An 18,482-nucleotide genomic window follows, 5' to 3' on the forward strand; every position below is an offset into this window, starting at 1 on the left:
GTGTCTAGAGTGTGCCCCACTTCTCACCCAGTGACAGCTGAGACAGGCTAAAGCCTTCATGTGAACTTTTCGATGGACGCATTGGGGAAATTTAGCATTCAATATCTTGCCCAAAGATACTTCTACACATGAACTGGAAGAGTCAAGAATTGATCCACCATCATTCTGATTGGTAAACAACCCACTCTACTACCTGAGTCACAGCTACCCACAATTGTACTCAGATACCACGGCTCCAGTTGAATGATATGACAACAGAGCAGGTAATAATCCTGTGAATTTACAGTATGCAAGTGATTGTCCTGTTCACTAGCTTCTGCATGCTTTACTTTGCTATAGTGGGGCAGCTGTGGCTCAAGTAGTAGAGAAGCTCAGCTATCAGTTGGAAGGTCAGTGGATCCAGTCTGCAAGACACTGAACTCTGAGTTGCCCCTGATGCATCTGTCAGAGTGTGAATGTGTGCAAATGTTAGAAACCACTTAGGTATAGATAAAAGTGCAATATGAATCGGTGTATGTGTGTGATTGGCGGAATAAGACTTGAGTAGAAAGCGCTTAAAGTGCTGAAGTGAGTAGAAAGGTACTATATAAGTACTAGATCATTTATTCATCCAGCACTCTTGCCAGAATTAAATGTAATGTTTCCAGGAGTGAGAACACATCTGATGCAAATTATCTCCTGCTGCGTGCAAAATGTGAGAAAGGACAACTTTGGACAGTGTCCCAAACTGATTTTTCCGACTTTTTTCTGGAGTTCAAGTTTGTAAGTTTGCAAGAATGTGTTGCCATAAATAATTTGAGTTTAGTTATGAATAGTTGCCAGCAGAGAATGAAAGGGAGGAAAGAGGGCTGGGTACTTCAGTACAGAACCTATAAGTTTTCTCATACATATCTACAAACTTAGTTTAATACAGTCATGAAGTAATTATATATATCCATCATGACCAGTAGAATGAAGCTCCACAGTATCACTATACCCTCAGCTTTGTGCTGGTTTTAAACCATTATCTATTAGTGTTTATTTTGAAATTTATGGAATATAATGCAGATTAATTCAGGTAAGTTTGCCTCATGCATTGTGAAATATTCTGCACCACTAAGTCCAGGCCATCTAAGAGTTTTACTGAACAGTGCCTGAAATCATAGTCACTTGTACTTTTGATGCAGAAGAGATTCCTAAAGCAGGATGATTTCACAGTGACATTCCATTAAGAAACAAAATTAGAAAGGCTCACCAAAGAGAAGCAAAGAAAAACAGAACAATACCATGTTTGAGTACCAACAAAATACCACCTGCATGGTAGCACCACTTGAGCAAATTCTGCCTGATGCAAAAACCCTCTGCAGCCAAGGAGAATTACTGGATGGGCCTGCAGCTTTGAGTATTCCTCTGTACCCTTAGGAGTAAACCAGCTATTGTAGATGCTACCTATGATGTGCAAAATGGTGACCCTTGAGGTGCAGGCAATTATGGCAGTGAGTGGGCATAGGTGATATGTATCATATAATATATATATATATATAGACACTACCATGTTAATTGTGATTTATAGTGAGTTAGGATTATGAATAATTCAATTCAATTCAGTTTTGTTTATATAGCACCAAATCACATCAGTAGTCACCTCAAGGTGCTTTATACAATAATGTAAAGACCCTACAATAATACAGAGAAAACCCCGACAATCAAACGGCCCTCCCTATGAGCAAGCACTTGGCAACAGTGGGAAGGAAAAACTCCCTTTTAACAGGAAGAAACCTCTGGCAGAACCAGGCTCAGGGAGGGGCAGCAATCTGCCACGACTGGTTGGGGGTGAGGGGAGGGAGACAGGACAAAAAACACACTGTGGGAGAGAGCCAGAGATTAATAACTAATGATTAAATGCACAGTGGTGTATAAACAGAGAGTCACAAGAGGTGAGTAAAGAAGAAACACTTCTTCTCATGGGAAGCCCCCTAGCAGCCTAGGCCTACTGCAGCATAACTAAAGGAGGGATCAGGGTCACCTGATCCGGCCCTAACTATGAGCTTGATCAAAAGTTTTAAGCAGTGTTGGAATGGGGTCTAATAAATACACTGATGGCTTGGAGGAATTAAATATTGAAGTTAACTCAGAAGGATCAATTGGAGAGAAAGGGTCAAAATAAATATCAGTAGTATTGAAAGTAGCCGTGCATAATGATATGTCTCTGAGATGGTTATGAATAATTTTTTTTCTAATGGTTGAAGCTTTATTTCTGGACAAATTAAGGAAGTCATTACTAGTTAAGGTTAAATGAATACTCGGCTCAACAGAGCTTTGACTCTTAGGCAGCTTGGCTACAGTGCTGAAAAGAAACCTGGGGTTGTTCTTCAGTTAGTGATGTCCTAGCTTTATGAAGGCCTTTTATTTTATAGAATAAGAAACTCTTTTTCCAGGCTAATGAATATCTTCTAAATTAGCAAGACACCATTTCCTCACCAGCTTATGGGGTTATTTGCTTTAAGCTGTGCATTTGTGAGTTTTGCTGATTTTTGGTTTTTTTTTTTTTTTTGGTGGTCTGGGAGCAGATACAGTCTCTACAAGAGGAGAGAAGCTGCAGACAGCTATGTAAGACTGCAACTCTGCTTTCTCGTCTCAACCCTGTATAGTCAGGTTTTGGGAGGTTTAAGTCATCACATGCCACCAAAGCAACTGGAAATGTCACTGTTTGTGAAGTAAATAGAAAGAACCGGATAAATGTGATACAGAGAATGCTGTAATAGGATCTGAAGAGCACCATGCATAAATGAATGCCCATGAACTGAAGCAACACTGGAAAGAAGAGGAGGCCAGAATTCCTCCACAACACTGCGAGATGCTAATAAAGTCATGTAGAAAACAACTTCAAGTTTCTGCTGCTAAAAGGTGAACCTGTCAATTGCTGAGGCTTGGTGTGTATTTAGTTTTTCATACATTGCTTCAAGATTTCTGTTAAATAAATAATGACACATTGTAATATTTCGCATTGGTGTTCATCTCAGATTGTATTTAGCTAATTTAAGACCTGCTAAGGACTAGATCATTTTTTATTATGTCCTGATATGTAAAACCTTAGAACTGACTGTGTTTTTTTTATTATTATTTTTTAATATGATTGTAAAATGTCTGAAAAATGTTTCTGTGCAACTCAGCATGTCCCATGTCAATTCAATTATAGAGCTACAGTGTTGACTGCATCAAGTAAAAGATTACTTGCTTTATTACAGGTTATTAATAAATAGTGATTGCACAGCATGTGGCTTTGTGTTGATGACCAAATTACAGCCATTCAGATATTCACTGCATGCATGCACTGAATATCAGTACTCCTTCTCATGTGATATTGTGTAATTGAATCAGATCCAGAATCTTTGTTGACAGAGGAGAACCTAATGGAAGGATAGAGATAAGAAAGATAGATGGCATTCAGAGAGCCCTGAATGTAGACAACAAATGTAGTAGTAGTAGTGGTATAACCTCAAGGGAAATAGAAGTTTACATTTGCATCAGAAACAACTTAAAATGTGCAGGCCACAAAAAACAAAAAACAAAAACAAAAAAAAAAACAGGAATGGCTTCTTCAGGAACTCTGTAAAACGTCTGGAGTTTGAACCTGAATCTAATGAGAAGAATGAGAGAAAGAAAGGTATGCCAAGCTTGTAGGATCAGTCCCAAGAAGATTTGATGTTGCATTTCTTCCAAATGTGTTTTAAACAAGTACTAAGTGAACATCCTGAATATTAATATGAACTGATTGTTTCAATGTTTTTTGTTTTTGTTTTTGTTTTGTTTTGTTTTGTTTTATTTTGTTTTTTAATCTCAAAATTATTTTTTTTTGGTTTGTCATCCTGGCATGTTCTGTGAGGACACAAAAGGTGGAAATTTGGAAAACGTCTGAAAACTCCAGAGCTGCATAAGAGCTCTGGAGGTTCCTATGGGCTGGGTGTTCTTTGAGGCCCACAGGTGTGCAACCATCTGGGGCTTAACCGTTGAACCAGTGTCCCTTGAAAGATAGTCACCACTCTGCCAGCCAAACCAACAACTGACTTTGATCAAGCCTCACCTTGCTTACTTTGACTATCATAGCTTTTCTGTAGTCAGAATTAAATTAATTGTGTGTGTGTGTGTGTGTGTGTGTGTGTGTGTGTGTGTGTGTGTGTGTGTGTGTGTGTGTGTGTGTGTGTGTGTGTGTGTGTGTGTGTGTGTGTGTGTGAGAGAGAGAGGGAGACAGAGAGAGAGATGACTATTCAAGCAAATCTAAGGAGAAGTGAAGATGAGTCATGTTTGAGCCTGTGCATATTTGCATGTGATGTTTTCTTCTATGTAAATGTTGCAAACATGTTAACATGTTTATCGAACAGTTGAGCGGCAGATGTAGAGAAACGTGCGGGTAGTTCCCCTGTCTCAAACCACACATTTCACATTTCACACAGAACACCACATGGTCAATTGTTAACCCCCATTATGTGCATTAAAGAATTTTTTTAGGTTACAGTAATACTTACACTATTCATTCAGATTCAGTACAGTAGTAGAATGGTGGCAGTAGTAGAATCTTCTCATCTCATGTCCTCTTTGTGCATTGCTATGACAGTACTTGTCATGTTTTATCAAGAGTTTAATACTGGTTTTGAAAGCCTGTGTGCAGAATAGTGTCATGTATAACAGTAATACGCAAACTCATTGTCATCACACTTCATACTGTGTAAAAGTTGGAGCATGGTGTGTGTGTGTGTGTGTGTGCGTGCGTTGAGAACCAACAAAGCAGCCGTTGTCAAGCTGCTAAACGGCAGGATGGAAACATTGTGACGCAGAGGAGGCTACATGCATCCTGTTCTCGGTATTCATTTTTGGGAGGATTTCTAGGAATGTGAGGCAACTGGTGTGTTGGTTTGGTTTTTCTATTTCCTGTTTTTTTTTTTTGTTTGTTTGTTTGTTTATTTGGTTGGTTGCATGGGTGGGTGGGTAGGTGGATGGTTTTGTTTTGTTTTGATTTGTTTATGTTGTTTGGGTTTTTTGGGGGGGCGGGGGGGGGATAGACACAGGTTGTATACAACGTTTGTTGACATTAATTTAATAATAGTGGTGTTATTGAAAGACCTTGAGTGAAATGGAAGGTCACTGCTTTAAATTCGAACCCCCAAACATTTTTGTTTTGAGCCAGTGATGATGTCTTTAGTTACGTCTAAGTACTGGAAAAACTGTTAGCTTTGATCAGAAAAAACACACTGCCTGTGCTTTGTATGTCAGTAAATCAAAACCCACTACTTTGCCTCTATGTGGGAGAAACTGATTACTACACCCAGTTCAGCAGTGGTCTTCACCAGTAATCTGAGCACTTCACCGGGTAATTTCACAAAAAGCAGAATCTCTAAAACTGGAAAAACTGCTGACAAAATGATTTTTCTCTTGAATAACTATCTATGCCGCCGTAGCACGCTGGCTTAACAAGGAAAATTATTGAATTGGTAGTTTTAGGTAAATATAAATTTGTATCATTCATGCTGTGTTTTTGGAAGTCCAAAAGTTCTGTTTCATAATGTTAGTGAGCAGAATATCTTAAGTTGAGTCACTGTCATTAGGTTTGAGAGTCTGTTCCAATCTCATGTACCTCATGTAGAAACAAGTATTTTCATCTTGCTCAAGGGCAAGGGCAAAAATGAAATGTTTAAAAGAAAAGCAAACAGGTGTGGGGAAAGACCCAAATGTAAATTTATACTGAAACATACGGTTTACCCTGGCATGGGTGGATTTCCAGACTCACATTTTAGGTTGTTTGCATTGATTCTTTAAATGACGACAGAAGCTTTGAACCAATCAGATGTGATGTTTGCAAATGTAGCATCAGTGATAACATCCATCACTAACATCACTCTTGGCAGTTAAGAGTCACTGCTGGGAAGACTATCAGTGAAGAGATTATTTCATAAGAGACTATTTCATTAGAAATGTTGCTACATATTGAAAACACACAGAGAGACCAAGCTGAGCAGAGGAAATGATTTGGAAATAGTGCGTTCAAGTTTCCTGTTGGATGCACAATGTAGGATGTCTTCGTCCGCACATCAATCTTGTGGTCATTCTACTGATGATGGGAAAATGGTACCAATTGTTGCTGACTAAACAAGAACAGTACCAAAAAATTTTAAACTCTGTGGTCCTTGGATTGAGGCGGCTTTGTTTCACGTTCCTGTATGTGTGTAGTGTCAGTTGAAGCGCGCTTTGTGCAATTGCTCAGTTTGAAATCCACAATGCTTGCATCCATCAATTAAACCCTAACGGAAGCCACAAAATTCCCACAAAAACAGTGGCATCACAATACAGTTATTCTGAAATACTAGATACATCGCAAGATAATGATCTATTACACATCGTGATATCTGTGCAAGTGAAAAACTGAAGCAGGGATTATGTATTGATTCACTGCGGTGTGCTGTCAGCTACATGTGTATCATTACTCATTTTAATGTAACAGTTGAGTTTAAGTTTCCCCTGTGCAGTCCGCCATTTTCTCACTGAAAGTTTCTTCTTCAGTGCAAGTTAAGTAAATGCTCCTAACTTTACTCTCATTTATTTGGTAAGCTCCAACACAAGCTCCATTATTTGGCACTATCCACTATCATATCTCACGAAATATTGCAGTATCAGTATTTTTGCCCCACCCTATTGTAAGCAGTAGACCTATTGGAAAAAAATCTAGCGATTAGAAAGTGTGAATACTTTGTCACAGTTATTACTGTCTGTTAAGGTACACTTAGTTTCAATTACACAAAGCAGAACAACTTTCAGACTTGCAGAGTATCATGTATGAAGGCATTTATGAGAGGGTAATACTTGAGGAAATAGCATGAAAATAACTAATGTAGCCACATCAGGCAGCTATTTACTTAGTGTGACTTGAGCATAAATGGTCCAGCATGCAATATTGCTGACTGAACCTTAAACCAGTTGGATGCTCAGTGGGTCCTGGCACAAGAGCAAACACTGTGAGACTCTTGAATCCTACCTTGTCAGTGTAGGGGCCTGGCCAAAACAGCCATTAACATCATTTCTCTAGACTGCAAAAGGACCTCAGGGGGAAGTTGAAACAACATGTGCATGGCATTGGCTGCTTCCAAAAGTCAGGAAATTATCTTTTCATTTGCTATAAAGGCAGCTTAATTCTTATAGTAACTAAAGTCGGACACTTAGTAGCTGGTGATATCTGAGTCACAGTTCAACCTAGGGTTTGGCAGATATCGTCAGAAGTGAGGATTGCTTAATATGAGATGAATACCTGATATAGGAGTCGAGAGAAAATGTGTGAACAAGAGATGAGCTGCATCAATTATTTGTTACTTTTGTTACCATAGTGATGTTGTAGCGAAGTAGTGATGCATCATAATGACCTACTTGTGTTGTTGGCAGTGTGGTTAATGGCAGACGAGTGTTCACGCTAGCTTGTATATGGCTGACTAGAAGTGAAGAAACCTATTAAAAAAAAAAAAAAAAAAAAAAAATTTGTCACTGCAAAGCAAATGTTGCTTTTCTTTTTAATGATAAAGCCGCACCAATGAGATGCCACTGAATCAATTGAGCACAGTAAAATGAAGCATATGGCTTCACGTCTTCATTAACTAATTAGTCTCTTAAGTCTTCTTTTTTTTAAGGTTGACACTTATGAGTTTTTGGATTTAACTGGAAGACAAATGAAAGGAAATTGGTCCAAAGTGGTGTGTGGTCGCCTTGTGACAGTTGCTATGATACTTATATATCAGTTTGCTGCTCTTGTGGAGGGGCCTGAGACAGAACAAGAGCCTTCAGAGATTTCCATCAGAGGTCGACTCAGGTTTTCAGACCATCTGGCATGCAAACGCTGGGGCTGTACTCCTTACCTTGTGACTCTCTCCGTGCTGTGGCCGGCGACGTTTGACTTGTGCTTTCAAGGTTATGACCCTCGACTCATTTCCTTCCAGGCACCCATTCTGACAGCAGGGTTAAGTTTATATGATACCCCTGGATAAGTGCTACTTGAAAGTGCCAAGTTTCTGGAAGCAGCCCTCTTAGCTTTGATACTCTGGTTTCTGTTGTGACCCTAGTCCGTCCATATTGGCCCTCAGTCCATCTGGACAGGCCCCACACACACACATATAAACACACGCATCATCCATTATTAGCATGCAGCTTCCCACCCCAATAGGACATTTCCCAGATTGTTTTTTTTCCTCGTCATCTAATTCTGCCTATGGCCAGAGTGCTACAAGTTCGGTCTCTGCCATAGTAGATGTGCTATAATATTTCTGTCTATTTATACAAAGACAGATGTAACATTATTTAATTGAAGTAATATTGCAAAAGATAATACAAATCGGTGAATAACTGTATCTCTTCAGTATCACTCAAAGCAGCATGTTTTGCCACCTATAAGTTTAGTGAGTCTATAATTACCATTCTCAAATATTTGTAGGGTTTTTGGCCCTGTGTGGTCGTTCACAAAGTAACTCTCCCCTGAGAGCTGCCCTGGAATTTGTTGAATCTTTGAACCCTGTGCACAGCCGGCTGGTTTCACAGGCCTGAGGAATCTTTCAGTGGCCCTTGGTGCCAGGAGGAGGGCATCAGGTGTCGGGCTCAGAGCCCCAGTCCTCCCTTCTCTGGCTGCCCTGAGGGTTTTCGAGGAATGAAGAAGTAAGCAACAATTCCCAAACTACAAGTTACTAATTATGAAGAAAACAGGAAAAATTAATTTTATGATACAATTAACACACTGTGTGTGTGTGTGTGTGTGTGTGTGTGTGTGTGTGTGTGTGTGTGTGTGTGTGTGTGTGTGTGTGTGTGTGTGTGTGTGTGTGTGTGTGTGAGACAAAGACTGACAGACTGTTGACAGTTTCTGCATCCATGCTGTAGCAGAGGAGTATAGCTCTTTGTTTGGTATGTATGAGTGTAGCTGTCCTTGATAGACTTGGCCCTCTGATAGAAGTCAGCTGGTCTGAAGAACTGAAAACAAGGGCTGACTGCAGCATCCCCCTCACAGGTGCATCCCATCCTCCATCAAGGACATAATGGATCATGAAGCTGAGCAAAGGAGAGGCTCTGTGAGCACTAGGACTTAAAAAGGCATTGCCTTGTGAATCTTTAAAAAAAAAAGGCATGTAGATACAAACCTTCACTGCACTGTAATTATTATCTTAACAATAAACATATTTATTGGAGAAGTTCCTGTTTATTCTTTTTCTTATGTAGAAAAAAAAAAACACATTTAGCTTGCCAAAACCAAGACACACCTTGTTTTGCATGATTCTTTTCTCTTTTTTTGTACTGTTCATTCGTGTAATGTGGTATCTTGAACAGGCAGTGAACAGCACTTGAACAGGCAGTGACTAAAAATGGAAAAGCCCCGTTTGGTTTTCATTTGAGATAAATACAAGATTTGGTTTTGGTCTTTGATCGTAGTTTGGGCTGTGGCCTAGCAACCGTTTCTTAGAATTTTACGTTTATACTTTAAACACAAGCTGAGCCTCTTTTAGTTTGTTTTTTTTTTTTTTGATATTTAATGCACTGCACTGCTGTGAGCTTCTATATATAAATACAGATCATTTCAAATAAATCTGGTGTCTATAGGGCAACTGTTCAGTAGCCGCTTCGCAATCACTGTTATATGATATCGGCATTATTGTTTTTGTCAGTTGAGTTTGGCACTGTTTGTTTAGACAATTTCAAACTTTTAAAAGATCTACAGACCGTCTTTGGTGCAGCTTGAGACCATCTTTATCTTTCGATTGCAACTTTGCATAAGGCCTCAAATCAATATCACGATTAATTGGAACAGTTTACTTTGATTAAGAATAATGAACTATTATTATTGTTGTTGTTTTATTTATTTATATTTTTTGGTTCTTGCCCTCATAGTTCATTGACAGGATTTGTACTGTAAATATGCTCAGCTGTTAAAGCTGGGATATGTTTCTCTCATGACAACACACGTGGTTGTTTTTAAGGGGCCAGTACATGAACACATGCTGGGGGAAGTATTAAAAGAATTATAAGATTTAAAAAAAAAACACATTCTTATAAAACAAATAAATAAACTATTGGGATGAGATTACATCGATTAGAGGTTCTGAACGGAATGTCGGTTTTGATTAATTTTCAATTAATTGCCCATCCCTAACTTTGCGTTTGTTTTCTGATTAAAATTAAATCACTGGGATGGTATTCATGACCTTGAGAGACTTGCTGCCTGTTTATTGGGAGTGGTAGTCATCGCACAGGGTCATGACTTAGGAATGCTATCAGTGATAGCTTAGAGGCAAAAGAGGAGGAGTGGGAAAAATGGGTGGGTGCATGGTTTTACCTGTTCTAACTCAGCATCTTTAGTGGAAGAATACTAGCATTATAATTATATGGATATGGCTTTTGTGAGGTTGTTAACTAGGCTCAAATTAGTGTCAGAAAGATTTGTACCTTCTAAAGCGATGCCACAAATAATTCCAAGGTTTGTGGTAGTAAATGAACCTATGTAAATCTGTAAGTCATGAAAAATTCCAGTTTGTGTATGTGAAGAAAAGATTTGTTTTTGAAGGAAATGTGTGCATTTTTAGGGTGAGAAGGTGCTTTTGGTAACATCTGTGCAGATGACTGCTTGGAAAATTCAGTCTGACTGTGTGTAATGCTGAAATTCTGAGTACAAATTTTGAACCAGAGGCACAGAAAAGAGATAGAGGGATCATCTCCAATGTCTTTGGTGGAACCCTCTACAGCTACAATGAATTGTGGAGCCTCTCGATAGTTTCTTGAAGTTAGCTGCAACATAGTTGCAGCAGAAAGGACAGATATGCTTTTTTTTGGTGCATTACCTCTCATTCGTGCTCTTCTGTCTTTATCTCTCTCATTCTTTCTCACACACGCAGACACTGTGTATGTGTAAAAATAATATCATAGAGCAATAATCAATAATAGTCCCAGCTTGTAGTCAGCACCACAGACAACTGCAAAGTTCAGAGAACATTTATTAAAGCAAGTGCAATAAACACACACCATCTTCTTCAAACCCAAAATGAATTCAGCCTTGCTAAAGTAACATAAAGGCATATAGGCATCTATAAGCATGGAACAAACAAGAGAAGCCTATTAACCACAGGTCCTCTCAGACTGACCGGGTGGGGTCAAGCACACTCATTTAACTCATTCATAGAATTCCAGTGGTCCAGCTTCTACATGTCACACACACGCCATTCAATCTCAAATCATCACATTTTCTGCTCAACCATCTCCAATTTGCCTAAAAATTGTTTGAAAATAAAGTTTGAAAATATATAACGATTGCTGTAAAGTTTTAGCATCATATATCAAATACTTTTCAAAATATATATTTTATGAAAAGTGGTCCATCGACCCACTTCCAGCATGCTTTTTTACACACATTTAAGGCAATGTTTGAACATGAGCATCTCAAAAAATATTAAAGATAAAAGCCTGAAATCTTCATTGTCCTTCCTTACTGTCAATATGAGGGCCTATAATTTGGGAATGATACAGCTAAAAAAAAAAAGTTTTTTAAAAAATGTATTATTAGTCACAAAAAGGAAGAATCTGCTATTGTTATCCAGAGGTTGTTAAAGCTGTTGTTGATCCTAACATAAAGTTTCATATCCGAAGTTGTTGAAAAGATCACACCTCATCACCCAAGGCAGTTTCCCATCCACACCTTTTTAGGTGTGTGTAATATTTTTGCCTCTGTCTGTTTTCCTGTCTCTAACTCTCTCCTTCAGCACAAGAACTGCAAGGAAATTCATTGGATGCTGATACAAGACATCACCTTACTGTGCACCCCGAGTTTAAATTTTCTGTTTGTTTGTTTGTTTTTTTTCAAGTTTTTCTCTGTTCCTCATTTTCAGCATACCAAAGTTTAAGATTGGGTAACAGTAAGACTGTCTTGGATTACTTGAGAAATTTTTCTTCCTTCCGTGACAGCAGGAAAACTATACACTTGTATTTCTTTCTTCAAGCGACTGGACCATCCTCATGCAGCACAATTGAGATGCTCTGGTGCTGTTCCCAATAAGTAGTAGAACAGCAAACGCAGCAAAATCCAGCTCCCTCAGTGATAAACCATTTTAAATATTTTCGAGCCTATCTTAAGTTTCTAACATTCTTGAAGACTAAGAGCAAATGAACTGCCAAAAGTTGTTGAACAATTTTCTCTGGACAGATGTTTTTTTGGTGTGTAAAGGATCACGCAGATTTTAAACTCATTTTATCACAGTCGGTATGAGGTGTTTGTGCTGGTATGCTGGGTTTGGTTTTCACCAAACATGCCGTTGTGCATTATGGCAAAACATCTCCACTTTGGACTCGTCTGTCCGAAGGACATTGTTCCAGAAGTCTTGTTGTTTGTTGCTGTTGTACAACTTTGCAAACCTAAGTTGTGCTGTCATGCGCTGTTATTTATCTGAGTTTGTTTTTACCCAATTTTAATATTTATTGGTTTGTTTGTTTTTTTATGTCCTGACATGTAAAACCTCACAGATTGTCTATTTATTTTGCCACAACTATATATATATATATATATATATATATATATATATATATATATATATATATATATATATATATATATATATTTATCAGATTCAGGTATATGTCAGAAATTTGACTGCTGAGTTGAATAGTTGAATCAGAATTTTTCACAACATTTTTGTCAGTTATGATTGTTCTTCTATCAAATTAGCCAATACTCTGAGTATAATGGAGTAATAAACTCTTGACTTTTTGTGACTGAGAGACACAATGGTTGCACATTGCTCCTTGATCAGCCACAGTTCCCATCTTTCACAATGTGCATGATGTCATAGGGAAAGAGACAGTAGTCACCAATTTTCTGTAAAAGAAAGCAAGCAAAAATGGCAACCAAAGTGGTGTGAATAATACTGGCTGCCTTGTGTTAGCTGCAACTAATGCTTCTTGCCCATGTTAGTTAACCTCAGAAGTGAATGAACCAACCCAATATTTTGTGCACTTTTCTTATTTGTACATAAAACCAATTATTTTTTTGCATATGATCAAACTGCAATTTCTTATATGTTTTTTTTATGCACTAACCCTAATCTGAATATATAGTTAACCTCTTCCTAATCATCTTCAAATTCTGTGAAGGTTTTTGTGCCAACATCACTACCTTATTTATGGCTTATATGACTATTCATTAGACATATTAGGTTATAGCATTAATAGTTTATTCAGTTCTATTGACACAAAATTGTCCTGGTGGGATTTTAAGTTGTGAGAAGGACGATAGAGGTTGGGGGCATCACCCTGGAACACAGGCTTTGAATGTCAAGACTGTCTGACTTGGTCAGAAGTTCAGCCATTCCGCATTCTTGACTAAAGGATAAAGCGGCCCTAATCCCCTTTACCAGGTAGCTAGAGTTGGCAGTAGAGCCAGAAATTCCTGCGGCATACCGATTTGGGGAAGTTGCTATGGTTTGGATGGACAATTTGAACAACAATAGAGTTCTCTCATAAAAAAAAAGAAAAAAAAGAACAGGGTTTAACTTTTGTGAGAAAGTAAGAAAGTACTACCACCACAGAGATAGGTACCATGTGGAATGTGACATATTGAGTGTTTTTAATTCAGAGGCATTTGCCACTATTGCAAAAGTGAGTTGTTTAATTTAGAGCATCCAGAAGTAGGTTGAGGAACTCAGAAAGGGTGCCAGAGACAGAGAAAAACAGAAACAATTAAGTATTGGAGACGATGACGGTATGAAGGTAGGTGTTTCTGATCCCATGACAGGCCATAGTCCGAGCATCAGACCAGGGTAGACTAAAGTAACAGCAGGCTCTACAAAGGCTTACCTGGCTATTAAAATAAGCCAAGAGACCTGCCAGCCTTGCTTCCAAGAGTCCAATGTCAGGGAATAGGATCAGTTGGACAAGAGTGACTTCAGACAGAAGGCAGCGCCTAGCCCCTTTATCTGTCTCAATAATGCTGCCAAAGACTAGGGCGTCCACAGAGGTGGAGCAGCATTACTGACCTGTCCTGCTGCTCCTCTCAGGCCTAGTGGATTAGCTGTGAAAAGGCCCCTAGAGAAAAACTGTGGGTGAACTACACTGGCCTGTCTTTGTGCCGTCTGTCTGATGGGCTGGGGAGCACTGACTTTAGCCCTCTGTCAGCTAAGACCGGTGAAACTGCTCAACAAAAGCCATTCATCTGTTGTACTGTACATGCCAAATGGCTGACATTCCTCTTCAAGAGTTGTTTTGTAAGCTGCATCTGTCTGTCTATCTCTGCAATTACAAGTCTGTTAGGAGAAGAATAGTTTCTGTGCAGCTGGGGTTTTCTGCATTTGCTGAGTAGATCTGATTAACCTTCTGTCTGCTCATTACTGACCAGACTGACCATGACTTTTTTTGTAATTTAGTCACTAAGACACAAGTTTGTGCATCTGCTTGTACAAAAGCTGCACTATGTACGGTCACATATATATATTGTTTGTCAGACAAATCTTTATTGTAATTTGGTGAAGAAGGTTTATCAGCCATCCCATAAAATATTCCATATGACTTATACACTCTTTAATGGGTTTAACTTTGTGCCACTCATCATGATTTGGTGCTGTATCCTTTCATTTAATTGCTTAATTTAACTGTTCTTGCAAGTGAATGCAAAGAATCACAACCTTTCAACTAGAACATTAATATTGGAATAAATTTTTGATAATTCATGTACAATGTTTGTTGTTTGGAAACACAAATTGGCAAGAGATACAAGTAATTATTGTTCTGTTTCATAGCCATAGATGGAACGCTTTTACACTGTTCATCGAAGTAATAGTCCTGTGTTCTAGGATGGCTGCATTATGTGTTTTTACAATAATATCACTCAGAACTCAAGCTCTTGTCATTGAGTTAATATCCTTTAAAGAGTCAAAGCAACACTGGCACACACAGACATTGTCAACCTTAATCCATAAATCCTACTTCTGCAGGCAAAACTGACCATTCAGACTGACACCACAAGAGCCTGGTCTCATTTCAAACCTGGCCTGTCACTTTCACACAGCCACCGGTATGGCACTGTGTCACTTTGTGCCTGTGCCCAAACAAATATGTGTGCGTGTGATGCATTTGTCACCGTGGCATTCAGGCCTACACGAAGTGATCCGTTCCCACACAGTTAAAGAAACACTGCCCAGAGGTCAAATGCCCATTCCCAACCGGCTCACCGTTTCAGCGGCTGGAAATCCCCTTGTGCACAAAGAGGCCAGATATGATACCGCAGCACTGCAGGCAAGGGAGGGAGCTAGTAACAGTATTGATACTGCAAGCACTTTTGTCTGGGAAAATCCTTAAGGGAATGCAACCAATTGTTGTTAATTGTATGGTGCCACATTCTATCCCAGGTGTTGTTGGTGTGTGCTGCTTGTTTTGAATAGGAGAGACAAGTATACTTACTTGTGATCAGCTCTTGTTTTTTGTTCTTGAATCATTTTGGTTTTGTCGATTGCTCCATTTTCAGAAGGGGTTTTATCAATGTTTGAAGCTCACGTGTACACTCACATGCTCACATGGCCCAGTGAGAATATATATTGATACTTTTGACCTCTCATTCAGAAAATTTTCATTGGTATTGTGCTCTGTGGGAATGAAATAGAGATTATGGTAAACCAAAGGGGCGGCAGCAGGACGAGTAGGGGATATTTAATGATGACAGGACATGTGCCACTCAGTCCTGGTGGTCCTCTAGGATAGACAAGGTACCTTTCTTGTTAAGCCACTGTAATTTGTAATAAAAAAACAGAAAGAAGCCAATGAGGCAGAGTCCGCAGAGAGATCCATGATGCAGCCGCAGAGACTATGTGTTCCCCTGGGCAGTATAATGAAGCTCTCAGTAGGACGGTGTGGTTTGAATGCACTTCAGACAGACAGGGGGAGAGATGTACAGCCTCCATATGCATCTACACACCACATCATATTTCCACAGCCATGAATGAGGCCCTCACACAGGCACCCCCACTGCTGCCAGGCAGTCAGAGCCAAAACCTTTCACAACATGTCTTCTACACAATGCAGAGGAAAAACTCTTTCTTGGGTTTGCACCGAGCAGAGCAGAACCCTTGGGGAGGATAAAGTCTGTCTTCAGGCTGCAAGAGCACAGTGAGCTTCGGAGTGAGAGAGGGCTTGAAAGAGAAAGAAAGATGGGTTGCTTTTCTCAGAAATCTGGCGAGCAATGTCGTATTACTCTCTGTCCTTCATGTGGTCTCATGCTCTTTTATATTATGTTTGCAAAATTTGTTTTACTTTTGTTTCCCAACCATGGTTGTGTTTTGATTTGATTTGATTTGATTATAGATGTGATGGAGATGGAGTATAGGGCTCCCATCAGTTTAGTCATGTTTAACTGTAATGAAGGGTTGCATTATGTGAATATGACAGCTATCAGGCACAGTTATCAAAATAAAGCAGTCAAACTGGCCAATGACCAGATGTTTTGCATCATTTCTGCGATTGTAATTAAGTCAGTGGCTGAAAGCCAGTGTGCTCTCCTCTTAATGAAAACAAATTACTCTTTCTTCAGACTTCCACAGAACTGGTCATTGTTGTAGGCTATTCTTTTATTTATTTATTTATTTTTGATTAAAAAAATGTGTCAAAATTTTTTCATTAACATTTAATTCAAGAACAAAAGACAATATTTTAAATATTTCTTTTGATATTTATATTTAGTTTCATTTATACATTTTTCACATTATTTAAATTCCAATTTAAATATTTTTATTTAATAATACTACAGTTAAAAAAAAAAAAAAACGAAATTAACCAGTGATTTGTGTTGGTGAGGTCATTTTGATATTTCCACAAATTGCACATCAGCTGTTTTACAATATCTTGAGTAACCATGCGCATAACGGCCAAATGACTTTTTTTTTATTTCACCCAACACTCAACAGATATTCAGAGGATAATGCAAATGTTTCTCAAGGAGTAAATGATGATGACTCTTACAGGACTTCCTTATATTTGTTTACCCACCTCAAGACAAGGTTTTAGGGGATTTTCACTCTCTAAGCCTATTTTAGGCTGTCATTTGTGTTTTCTGTGGGCATGTATAGCCTGTTTTTGACAGCATGTGTCCATTGTTGTTCCTGCAGTGTGAGGCACTGTTGTCTGTGGTCTAATTTGGTCAGAGTCGACTAATCTCAAAAGGTTTGCATGCCAGCTGCAAGACTAAGCAGAGGTCCATCAGTCAGTGTTGCATGTGCATCATAACCGACCGTGTGCTTTACAGGAAGCTAGCGTTGGTACAACAACCTGTCCTGTTCACATTCTTGCTTGACTGCAAGGCGTGATGTCTCTGTCATAAACTGTCTCTATCTATCTTTACAGCTGTACTGAGCCACGCTCCTCTCAAGTGTCGAGACCTTGTATCCCAATACCCCCAATTTTTCATCCCAGTCACCATTTTTAATTAGGATTCCCCTTTTGATTAACAGCAAGGTATATTGCAGGGCCAGGACACAGGCAGGAAGCCTGGCCAAAGCAAGGTGCTATTTTGGTTGAACAGTCCTATTGTCCACAAACTGGGGATGGCTGGGGGGGGCGGGAGTGCTGTGAGGACATCTCACTACTATACACACTCCTGCTCTCTATCTTCCCTCCTTCAGCTCTGATCATTCAGAGGGTCCTCTGTCCCCCCTTTCAGTGTTGAGCTCATGGCAGTCACACTCTAAAACATGTGCAAAGGAAGGGGCAGGGGTGTGAGGTAGGGGGTCTGTTATGTAACAGCGCCTTCTCTAACAGGAGCTCTAGTCTTTTAAAGATGTAGTGTGGCAGAGGTGCAGCTGAATTTAAACATCAAGTAACTATTAAAAGAGACAAGGCAGAGATGATGTCAGGTTTTAGCTCCCGCCCAATTACCTTTTTTGTAGTGGACAATCACTTTTGTTTTTAGGATATAACAGTATAATGATGCCACATGCTAACAATAACTGCTTTTAGGAAAGGGTGGGATGACATGATGAGAGCAAGGGAATGTTAGCCTTGGACTTTTTTTTTATAAATGGAGATGTAAATATGGAAAGATTTATGTGGAAAGAGAAGGGCCTGCTTGGAAAAAGTGTGTTTGGAAAATGATGTGTTGCCATATCTTTTCGTTGTCCCAACTACCCCTAAACTGTAAACAGACTTTTGAATATATGCAACAATAAGTTTCAGAGTATTTTTATAAGGTTACGCAGTATGTTACAGAAGTTTCCCAGGCAGACTATTAGTGTGTGAACTCAGTAACACCACAAGGCCACACAAAGACATTTACCGCACACACACACACACACACACACACACACACACACACACACACACACAAAATGGGGAGGGGAATCGATGTATGTTACAGGAAATGTGTTCTTGTTTTAGTTTTACTGGTACTCGGGGTCTCATAGCTGCATCCTCCCAACTGTCAGAAGCTCTTATTTCTTTAGGTCTAAATCCCTCAGAGACAGTGA

The sequence above is a fragment of the Archocentrus centrarchus genome, chromosome 6 (assembly GCF_007364275.1).
Source record: "Archocentrus centrarchus isolate MPI-CPG fArcCen1 chromosome 6, fArcCen1, whole genome shotgun sequence".
Classification (NCBI taxonomy): Eukaryota; Metazoa; Chordata; class Actinopteri; order Cichliformes; family Cichlidae; genus Archocentrus; species Archocentrus centrarchus.